The following is a 12,329-nucleotide window of genomic DNA, read 5'->3' on the forward strand; positions in this document are numbered from 1 at the left end:
CTGACAAACACCAATTGCATGACAGCACCTGCTTAAAAGGAGCCCAGTGGGCAAAAGAAAATAAAACAGGTAAGGGAGTAACTATTCCCTTCTCAGTAACAGATATATAAATAGTAGTGTTAGCTATAACATTGGAGCTGTCTAGGTTACTGCTTTGACCTGGTTCTTTAATTTGGAACAGGTTTAGTCAGATGAGGTGACATTCCCTACAGGAGGAAGGACACTTCCCACAGGTACCAGGGTGCGTAGGGTCCTGTTTTGAACCTTGCAATGCTTCCTCTGCCATGCATGTTGTTCTGAATACAGCTCTGGATGCAGCACTTAACATTACAGAAAGGAAAAAGAAAGTCGAAGTTGGACAAGAAGCTAACAAAACAGTTCTCTAAGCAACCTGTACAGTACTATTGGCAGGTAAATTGCTGGCCGCTGAAAGTTAACAATTTCTTTATTCCTCCATTTCCCTTTTCTAGATTCCCCTCTGCTCCCAAAGAACAGTTGAGCATGGCTCAGCCTGAGGCTGCTTTAAGCAAAATCACGCTCCACTTCTGAACTGTTGAAATCAAAATAGTCTGGCACGTTAGATGTGACAATCCACAGCTTTTATTTCTGTGAAGTAGGAGGTGTATTTCTAACATCAAGCAAGCGTATTTTACTGCCAGCTATGAAAACTGCTGAAAATGGAGTTGCTCAATTTAGCATGTGGCTGCTGCAAGAGGGTCTGGAGGCTGTGATTTACACAAAGTTCCACGCCCAGAGGAAACGGATCACATGGTTGGCAAAGGAAAAGCAAGGGTAGAGCCTTGGGGATAATGGTCAGGAAGAAGGAGAGAGACCGGGCACTCCTGCAGTGCTTTTTCCACTGTGATAGATGAGCTTGTATGTATAATGCTTTACTGAGCCTGGTGCAAGCCTTGGCACCACCACTTTGCTAATGACGGCGTAAGGCCTCAGTGTAGAGCACTTTGCATGCCTTTGTTTTCAAAACCAGTGTACCTTGGGAACCACAACCTCTTCAGATTACTCTCCCTTCAGCTTTTTGTTACATTCAGGTCCTTCCTACAACAGAAAGTAGCATGGAGAAAGTGAAGATCTGAAAGAACGACTGAATGTTTGCTGCACTTTTAATTCTGGGACAATTAGACAACCAATCCTCTCTCTGTTAAGAATAAGAGGGGAGATGCAGGTGTTAGAAATCAAGGAAGAAGAGAGCTCATATAAGTAACTTATTGAGCTTCGTTTGTCTGCAGAACCAAAGGACTTTCTATTAGAGGATCCTCATCGCTTCCATGATTAAAGCTGACAGAGCTGACCTCCCTGTGCTGCCTTTAAAAGCCTGAATGATGAGTAACATAAAGTTTTGTCTGAACCCCTTGCTGCTGGCTCCTTTCCATAAGGAAAAAAGCAGCAGCTACACCAAGGACCTTAATCAAGCTCTGGAGCCTGAAATGGCATCCAAATGACCTGAAGCTGAATATCTAATTCAACAGAAATTTTGCCAGAGTCCAGAATGTTCATTAAGGACAAAATAACTATGTACATAAGTATTTCCTTCCTCACAGAGTTTAAAAAAAAGGATTTTTAATTCTATAATCATAAAGCCCTGTAAGTCAGGACAACACCTGAAGACTAGCAGAATAAGAAGAGCCAGCAGATACGTGTTAGAAACACACCATGTGGCAGAAATACCAGCATGTGTAGCACATTGTCCTTAGCCTTTCTCAACCTGGGACTACTCACTTCCCAGGCACCACCTTGAGAACAGTTGATTCCATAACTGGTAATGGAGTTCCAGTCTTTTGCCATGCAAAAGCACTAGCAGACAACAGTTACCACAGGCTGCTGCACCCTGAACTTACAGTTTTGGGTTTACTAAGTTATATGTTGTTTCTGCAAATGCTACCAGCCTTACAGCATTCTCAGCTTGTGTTCTAACAGTTCTCTGGTTTTCAGAGCATTATTGAAGGTCCTGTATGGCTTCATGTCATCAGGGCATGAATTCATAAACCATGGCAGGAAGAGTTAAGTAGATTCCCAAAATAATGATGTTCTGCAGATACCAGTGATACAAGGTCTGAGTTTATTCAAGCATCTCAGTGTTTGACCTGAGACCCCTGCACCTTGCCAGCTTTTCCCACATTTGTATATTGGAACCCTTAGTCTCGGAAAGCCTACTATTTCTGTGTGCATGACTGCTGCTCTTAAATCAGTGGGGGAAGAGCGTTCGTAATCATACGGGTGGCAGAATCATGGCTGTACTAGGTCAGGCCAAAGATTCACCTAACACAGTGAGACTGAACCCTCACAGGTCGTGTTTCCAATACTTAACTCTTTAGTTAAGGACCAGTAGAAATCTGGAGTAGCTAGTTTCCTAACAGAAATCTGTTCTTCTAATAGGATGCAATCTTTAATCAGGAAACTGGTGATAGAAGGTGAATGCAAGTTCCACATATATGTAAATTAACTTATTTTGCATGTCATGGAAATGCCAGTAGGAATACGGAGCATGCTGGTTGTAATATGTATCCTTCTGTCCAAGTTTGCCAGTACATATATTTTGTCTATTTCCATTCCTGTCATTACTTAGCACGGAAGTATCTGAATACTGCAAAAGCCACTCTAGCGTATCTCTGCATAGTTGCCTCACAAACGAGAAATTCAGGCATAGTTCTCTGAAGGGTCCATACTTGCTTCCTCAACAATTTGTTGAACTGGTTAGGCTACATGCATGGTGGTCCGTTAATATCTTCTGCCATTTGGATCATGATGAAAGACAAGAAACAGTGCTCCATACACCAAATACTAGATGGACTGCTTACTCCATATGGCACAAGACTTGCCTTATCTTGAGATAAGATTTAGGTATACTAAATGCTACTCCATCCGGTAAGTGTGGGAATAGGTATGTATTTGGAACTGAATTTCCACTATATAGAGTTCAGTCCATAATTCAAGGTTTTTTAACAGGCACACTAGTCCTGAACACAATACGCCTCTTTTCATCACTACAAAAAATCAGAGATGCTATAGCAAAAAAGAAAACCCACAACAACAAACCAAGCCTTTAATGAAATATTTGATGGATTCACAGACTGACAGCTGACATCTGTCTGCAGTTCAGATGAAGCCTGTTAAGCTCATTTTGGACAAAGATACCTGTACACAAGGCACTTAAACCTCAAAAATAGAACACTCCTAGTGAATTCTCTTTAAGTCAGCAAATACTGGCAAACGAAGAAGCAGTATCTTGTATCAGCTAGTCTAGCATAGTCAAGAAAGGTGGACAAAGTTTTGGAGACGCAGTCCTTCCACTACCATTTAGGTTGCATAAAACCAACCTAGAGTTTTCCAATAGAAAACACGGACTACAAGAGCTTATGGGAAATACTTCCCTTTTTGTAGCTAGAACTCTTCCTTTACTTAAGATCCCCAGTTCAGGGCTTTCTCTTCAGGAGGGAATAAAATAACTTTTTTAGGATTCAGGCTCTGGATCTGCCCTCTGAGCATACATCTGAAAGACCTAAACACAACTTATTCTAGAGGGATCAGAGGATATGGAAATCCCAGTAGGATGGCACATGAAAGATGAATGACAATGGCACGGAAAACAGTCACCTAGACATAAAAAAGAGGAATCTGGCGTTTCTGATGCATCATGCACACTAGAGGAAGGCAGTCTTAGTCCCCAAAAGTAAGATATAGAGATTGCTCTGTCTGTTTCATGTAGACACTTCATATAGTCAGTAAGAGGAAGATCCTTAGTACATCAGAAGTCCTCCTCTCGTCATTGATAAAATTGGAGACATAACATCCCTACCTTTCATACCAAAGTCTTGAAACCTCTCAGCTGCTTTCTGGATTATGATTGTACTTGAGGGTGAGATATGTGCTATGCTACTTACTCACCCTCTTAAATGAGGGGTATCTGAAAAAAAACCCCAGAATTAAATATTAAGCAGCAGTTGAGTAGTGGCTTTCAGGGTCACCATTCTGGACTTACCTACATTCCCTTTAAGTCCCATTTAGGCACTAAATCCTTTGTTATAGATGATTCTTGGTATTTCACAGCTGTGCCTATATTTGCCACTGTGTAAAAAGTGCATAAAAGTACCCTCATACCTCTAGGGTTCTGTAAAGTTGAACACACAGAAATTGCAAGGACTGTATTAACAGATCCAACTAAGTGTCTAAGAAGCAGAAAGGCAGTATGGCTTTGGAGTAATCGCAAGTGGAAAATATAGATTGTAGTCCTGTGATTCCACTTTTTAAGGTTCATGCCATTAAAAAAAATTGAAAATATGATCTGACTAGGATGCAGAAAAGTCTGAGTCCTGATTTAAATTTAAAATCTTTTGCTGAGCGATACCTTGGTTGCGATTGCAAAAAAACCCAATTATAATAATTTAGCATAGCTGTTACAAAAAAATGGTATTGAAATTGCAATTATACCTGAGGCAAAAAAGAAGCTACTTTATCAGCGCACTACATTTTGCTGAGTACTGGTAAATGGCAAAGATAGTATCACAGCGTATAGCTATGCTATTATAGCTTCAGCAGTTTTTAGGATAACTCAGCCAAACTTGTACTGAAAGAGAGGAGTGCTTACACAGGTACTAACATCATCCAAGTGTGACTGCAGTAACCATCAGCTGTGGGACAGTATGTGACATTATGAACAGAAAGAGGTAATGACGATTTATAGATACTGATGTGGACTCTCTGTGCTAACTGACCTGAGGGACAAAGAATACTCCTTGACCTATTTTATTTGGTAGTATAGATAACCAGTTGATAAGCTGCTTTGTGTTTTCAGGTAGAAAACTCTGATTAAAAATAAAAAAAGTGAACGTTTCCCTGCACAGGCAGTGAGTTGAGCTGGCTTACCAATCAGCCAGAGGAGACCTTCTTGCAAGGAGGCTGAGGGGTGGCTCCTAGCAGAGTAAGGATTTTCCTTTAGTGACAATGCACCATTAGATTGCAGCCTTAAATTGCTACTGTTAAGCACACAAAAAGATGCTTGAAAGTAACTTCAGGATGATGGGACCCAGGCACCTTGTGGACATTTATCTGTTCAGATAGATAGCAAGTCATAACGGCACAAGAGACACTAAAAGGCAGACTGCATCTAACTTTCAAGAGATGTCATCTCTGATTTATAAAAAAGTCTAAATCCTGTTAAAGGTTAGTAGGAGTGATAACCTATTTTCTTTCCCGCTACAGTCAAATACCTACTTTTTTTTCACCTGAAACCATAGAAGCCATTGCTCCAATCATTCACCAGAGTGACAAGCCTGGAGTGGAAGTTGAACAATCTGGTCTGAAGTCAGGAGGGCTGGGAGTTGTCTGGTAGGTAGCTCTGTGCATCTGAGAGGAAGACACAAAAAGCAGCAGGGAGGGAGACAGTTTATGGAAGTTCTTAAACGAAACATTTGGCTTGTGACAGCAGGGGCTATAGATGACAACAGGCCCTCCTGTCCATAAAAGCAACAAAAGCATATGCTAGTGTGTGTGTGTGAATGTTGTCTGTTGGGGGCCTGAAACTCTGAACATGGAAACTCTCCTGTTTCCTGCTGTGTTCAGAAAAAAAAAAAAGGGGGGGGGGGGGGGAGGGCGCTATCTATAGTGCTTCAAAGAACCAGGATTTAAATGAGCAAGATTCCTTCAGAGAAGTTGTTGAAGCCATCACCTGGTTCTCTCAGTGGAAACAACCTGCAAAATCAGAAACATTGGCTAAAACTCTAGCATTAAAACAAATATTGTTGTCATTCAACTTACAGTCTACAGGAGCAATAAAGAGAAGAGAAGTGGGATCCTCTCTGGCAAACACAAGTAATTCATTAATAAAATGCTAAGTTGTAAAAGGTAGTAACATTTAAACCTTTCAGAGTTTAACTATTATTAGGAAACCAGGAACGCACTCGCATAGATTTTCATATTTTTCATAATAGCTTTTACTTGTACATTTATTTGCTATAGTCTTTTACTTTGTATTTTCAATTTATACACTGCACTACAAAAAAACCACCTTATTCATTTATGCCTCAGGAAAGCAAAACACATAAGAAAAAAAAAGATTTCACTTTAGCAAAAGGTGTAACTACTGTTTTACAAATTGTAGTGTTACTTTCCACGCCATTTTCTAACCTGTATTAGGAAATGATAGAAGAGCCTAAAATACATGTGAACCAATAGAAAAAAAAAAAGGCAATGGTCAACATGATCCATTCATTGAGAAGAGAAAAATATATCTTGTTTATTATCTGCAACAGTCTGAACTATAAAAAGTTCATTTTATGAGAATATCCATGCAGAGTATGCTGTAGTGTACTAGCGGAGATGTGCTAATGTCTGTGTCTCGATATATAATTAGTATAGAGACTAATAGAGACACTATAGAGACACTGTATCTCTATATATAATTAGTAAATGTGATTGTTCAAATGGAGTATGCCATGTTTTAGCACCGGAAAAGGGAGAGAGAATAGATTCTGAGATCGATGTTGTTCTGTCTCCTCTGGGAACAGGCTGTAGCTCTGCTTCTCTGCCCCGTGCCCAGAGACGGGGTATGGTACATCCACAGGGGTGTAAGAAAAAGAAGAAAACGCCACATCATCGTAGCAATTAACCGTTATGAGATCACCCACATTTTCCAAATGGATTAAGGTATTAAAAAACAACAGGTAACTTCTCATGCTCCCTCTGATGTCTGACCAGAGGGTAAAAGAGTGCAGGAGCAGCTTGCAGAAACGTAAAAGCCTCAATTCTTGGTGGAGTTAGAGGTAAATTTCCCCGTGTTAAAAAGACAGATGCCCTACAGAGATGCTTTCTATGGTCTTATGAGACGTTTTATGCCAGGGCAAAGCTGGCCCATGTCACACACTGTTGAAGAGATTCTGGCAGTACTTCTGGCAAGAGAAGCTTGGCTGCCGTAATTCAGACAGGCCATCAACAGACATTTCCTCTGAAATAACTCAGTGTATGGAGTTATTTAAAGTCTCCGTCATCCACAGACTGAGAATCCCGCTACTTGTAGGTACAGCAGAGAACTTCATTTCAAGGCAGCTGTTAGATGCTGAGGCCTGGTTCCACAGAAAAGTGCTCAGAGGGATTTTTGTCAGTAACCTACTGGAAACAGGTTCTAAGGGTTTTTTGTATAAGAAATTTATCATTTGTCATCACTTGTCATTATAGCCTTCTGTGGAAAACTAAATACTTTGATCCATATTAGAAAAACATGAGTCATCCTGACAAACTGTTTATCAACTAAAGCAATCTTGACCATTTTCAGCATTAATTTTCTAGTGAAAAGTATGTTAATCCCTATGAGTTCCTAAACTGATCCTTCATAACACTGTTTTTGCATTATATTAGGTATATGGGAAAGTGTGGTAGCTTCATCTTGGTCCTGAAGACATCTTACATAAAGAACTCTGCCTTCAAGGAGTCCCAGTAAGTCTGCGTTACGACGCTGGAGCTTTGAAGCTTAATCATGCCCTTATTATACAATGTAAAAATGAACTTTCAGTACATAGAGGTAGTACTTTAAATATTTTGGGACCTCTTTAATGGTCTATTTTAGTAGCCCCCAGAGCAACCTGACACTTACATATTTAGACACTGTATCTCTATATATAATTAGTAAATGTGATTGTTCAAAATTCATCTGTGTCCCACATGCTGCCCCCAGATTTTTGGTGCTGTGGAAAGAAGAGACACACGAAAGGGCTCTGTAACTTCAGTAATGATTTCCAGTTGAACTCTAATACTGGTAGTCATGGGGTGGTATCATCAAAACCTTTTCTTGTTTCTCTAATGCATTCCCTACCAACACAATTTGTATGTGTCAACTGTTAGGTAAATGGTGATACCTACAAATGCAAATAAAAGGTTCAGAAGACCTGTATTAAGAGTGTAATTAATTTTCTGTATTACTGTACCTAAAGTATACTATTTAGGCATAAGACAAAATTAACTAAAACAATACAGCATTATTTGTCTTAACTATATTCCTCTGTGAACTAATCCAACCCTGGACATTCTTTACATACGTTAACGGGTACTACTGCATTAGGTGTAGACCAAGTCCTTTGTAGAGGACATTCCTCCTGTTACAACAGGCATTTTTCTGCAATGTGTTGCAATAATCCATACTGGTTTAAAATACATACTTAAACATATTTAACATACTTAAATCAAATAAAACATCATCTTTTATGATAAACAAAGCAAGTAGAGAATAAGTCTGTTTTCCCCTGATGAGCAATACGAATATGCGTTGTCTAAAACAGTGTCTTTAATAATGCCTTCCAAAAGATACTGCAGACTAAGATGTACAACAAACAAACAAACACAACTTGTGTAGTAAATAACAGTAGATAGTTATGAAAATCTTCCCTCAGGAATTTCCTTCCTGACCCTCACTGGATCACACCCCAGCCTCAGAATCTTTGATCCATTTCAAATGTAGATTTTTGTCTAGAGCCTTGGATTCTTTCCTATTATTTTAATTCCTATTTGTCCTGTTATACATATCAGCCCCTAAACAGTTACTGTTTAAAATACCGGGAAAAAAAAGAATGAAATCACAAATTTAAGAAAAGTTTGGGTTTGAATCAGTAAGACTTGTCTATTGTAACTCTACTGGTAACTGCATATCATAGAAAAGTTAGATGATGGTTTGTCATCTGTTTGTTGGATGAAGTGCTAAATTAATATGATGGATTTCTCAAATCATGCTCTGTAGTTTATCTTTTGGTAATACAATGGCACGTGTTCTGCTTTACTTCGAGGCTTTTACTTAAAGGTTGTAGGTTGTAACCTACACATTTTCTTTGCTCTGCAGTCTGGTAGCTTCCCGTAATAGAAGCCTCTTCTACCATTAGTGCAGATGCATTTGCTCTTGGAAAGGAGAGGACTCAAAGTTGGTAGAAATGGCTCATGGAAGCAGCCAGGAAAGATGTGTAATCTCAGTATAGCATTCCTTGAAGCTTTGGAAAATATTCTTTGTGTGTGCCAGGCAGATTTTTAGAATCATAGAATCATAGAATCATAGAATTGCTGAGGTTGGAAGGGACCTTTAAGATCATCAAGTCCAACCTTTAACCTACCCTGACAAAAGCCACTTCTAAACCATGTCCCTAAGTGCCCCATCTACCCTTTTTTTAAACACCTCCAGGGATGGTGAATCCACCACCTCCCAGGGCAGCCTATTCCAATGTTTAATAACCCTTTCAGTGAACAAATGTTTCCTAATATCCAATCTAAACCTCCCCTGACGTAACTTGAACCCGTTCCCTCTCGTCGTATCACTTGTCACCAGGGAGAAGAGGTCAGCCCCCATCTCTCTACAACCTCCTTTCAGGTAGTTGTAGAGGGTGATGAGGTCTCCCTCTTCTTCGAGAAGAAGAAGGTTTCCTCTGAGCCTCCTCTTCTCCGGGCTAAACAACCCCAGCTCCCTCAGTCGTTCCTCATAAGGTTTGTCCTCCAGACCCCTCACCAGCTTTGTAGCCCTTCTCTGGACACGCTCCAACACCTCAATGTCCCTCTTGTAGCGAGGGGCCCAAAACTGAACGCAGTACTCGAGGTGGGGCCTCACCAGTGCCGAGTACAGGGGGATGATCACTTCCCTAGTCCGGCTCACCACACTATTCCTGATACAGGCTAGGATGCTGTTGGCCTTCTTGGCCACCTGGGCACACTGCTGGCTCATATTCAGCTGGCTGTCAACCAACACCCCGAGGTCCTTTTCTGCCGGGCAGCTCTCCAGCCACTCTGCCCCAATCCTGTAGTGCTGCGTGGGGTTGTTGTGACCCAAGTGCAGGACCCAGCACTTGGCCTTGTTGAACCTCATACCATTGGTCTCAGCCCATCGGTCCAGCCTGCCCAGATGCCTCTGCAGAGCCAACCTACCCTCAAGCAGATCAACACGCCCGCCCAGTTTAGTGTCATCTGCGAACTTACTGAGGGTGCACTCGATCCCTTCATCCAGATCATTGATAAAGATATTAAAGAGAACTGGCCCCAGCACCGAGCCCTGGGGGACACCACTTGTGACTGGACACCAACTGGATTTAACTCCATTTGCCACCACTCTCTGGGCATGGCCATCCAGCCAGTTTTTTACCCAGCGAAGGGTACACCTGTCCAGGCCATGAGCAGCCAGTTTCTCCAGGAGAATGCTGTGGGAAACAGTGTCAAAAGCTTTGCAAAAATCCAAGTAGATAACATCCACAGCTTTTCCCTCATCCACTAAGTGGGTCACCTTATCATAGAAGGATATTAGGTTTGATAGGCATGACCTGCCCTTCACAAACCCATGCTGACTGGGCCTGATCACCCTGTTCTCCTGCATGTGCCGTGTAATGGCACTGAGGAGGATCTGTTCCATGACTTTCCCAGGCACCGAGGTCAGACTGACTGGCCTGTAGTTCCCCGGATCCTCCTTCCGGCCCTTCTTGTGGATGGGTGTCACATTTGCTAACCTCCAGTCAGCTGGGACCTCCCCGGTTGTCCAGGACTGCTCATAAATGATGCAAAGTGGCCTGGTGAGCACTTCCGCCAGCTCTTTCAATACCCTTGGGTGGATCCCATCCGGCCCCATAGATTTGTGCACCTCCAGGTGCTGAAGCAGGTCCCTCACTGTTTCCCTTTGGAAGCTTCCCTTTTAGCTACTGTAGATCTAGAAAAATACAGGTATAGGACAGGGACTCAAATGCTATTTAACCAGCGTTAACACTTACAAAGCCACTGAGCTATTAAACAGCACTGTAACTTCTCCAGCTTCTTAAGACTTATCTTACTCATAGACACAAAATGGGTTTAGAAGAGTTCACTGAGGTTATTTTGGTTTTCCCGTTCTGCGCAAAATTTGTCTTGCCGTAGGTAAATAAAACAGACTTCAATTTATCACATAAGCTGTGCTCGCAAATACACAATTTGCAAATTATAGAAGGCTGCAATTAAACTGTAAATGGAACAAATAACACTGGTTCTGCAATTACGTATAGAAGCATGGAAATTCAGACCCGTGATACATCAAGTCACATATAACAGAGCTAAGTTACAAAGTTCTGTATACAAAATGCATCACACCCATAGAAATATTTATGCATGATCACAAATTAAAAACATGTAGAGAAAATACAAATATCCTTTTGGGAGGGGAAAATATTACATTATAGTAGAATAGCATCTTACCAGCACGTATAGGTTATGTATTTCTATGTGTTATATTTCATGAAAGAAACAGATAATGACTATTCCAGTGGATAGCTAGTGAATGGATTCGGAATATAAACTATCTTCTGTACCATCAGATTGCTACTGCAGTGGCAGCACAGTAAAATCGTGGCTACTGTAACTGCCCAGAGTCAGCCCTCCCTAAATCGCAGCTGTGCTCCCATGGCCATTCTTTGCAGTACAGCAGGTTGCACGATCCCAAACATTTTTGGTCCTCTTGGGTTTTACAGCCTATGCTTACAAAAACAAAAGTAAAATGCTCTTTTCCCAAAAAACTTTCAGTCTCCCTTAGATATTAGATATCTAGATACTAGATGTAGATATTAGATACATTAGAATGTAATAGAATTTCATATAATTCACCAGATACAAGTATTCATACTAAAAAATCTTCAAGTTTTTTCTTCAGGTTTCTTAAACTTCCTACCTAAGTTTTCTTAAAATCTGGACACATCTGAAAAAAACCAAAACACCTACATTCATTGATGGCTATTTCGACTTACTCTAATAAAGTTTCAATTAGAAGTTAAACTAATCTATTGTTAATAATAAACATTATTTACAGATATTACTGATAACACATTCTTTAATTTCTTAGGGATAGGTCATGATATTCCTGGGAAAAAAGCAAACACTAAGAACTTCCTGGCCAGTTGTTTGCAATTTCCATGGTCTGAGAGAAAGTCAGTGACAGAGGTGGGAATAGACCCTTCTCTGCCTAGACTACGTTGTTACTAAGCCCTCAGATACTAAAATAGTTCCTGGCTTTCCACAAAACGAATATGTAAGTAACTTTCACAGAAGATATTTAAGTTAGTGATTTTAAACAATATTTTTTTAGCTAAAACTAAGAGGCATTTGTCTCAACAGGGTATCGCTATGGTTTGTGTTGACTTTTTTTTTCTTTTAATCTGCTTATAGTTTAAGACAGTTGCATACGCTTGGTTTTCACTTGTTACTTTCAAAGTAGATCTTTATATGTGTAACACAAACTTAGTCAGAAAAAGACATCGATTGATACAACATAAATATGAGGGTGGTGAGACACTGGAACTGTTCTGAGGGTGGTGAGGCGCTGGCACAGGCTGCCCAGA

Source organism: Rissa tridactyla, chromosome 3, assembly GCF_028500815.1.
Source record: "Rissa tridactyla isolate bRisTri1 chromosome 3, bRisTri1.patW.cur.20221130, whole genome shotgun sequence".
NCBI lineage: Eukaryota > Metazoa > Chordata > Aves > Charadriiformes > Laridae > Rissa > Rissa tridactyla.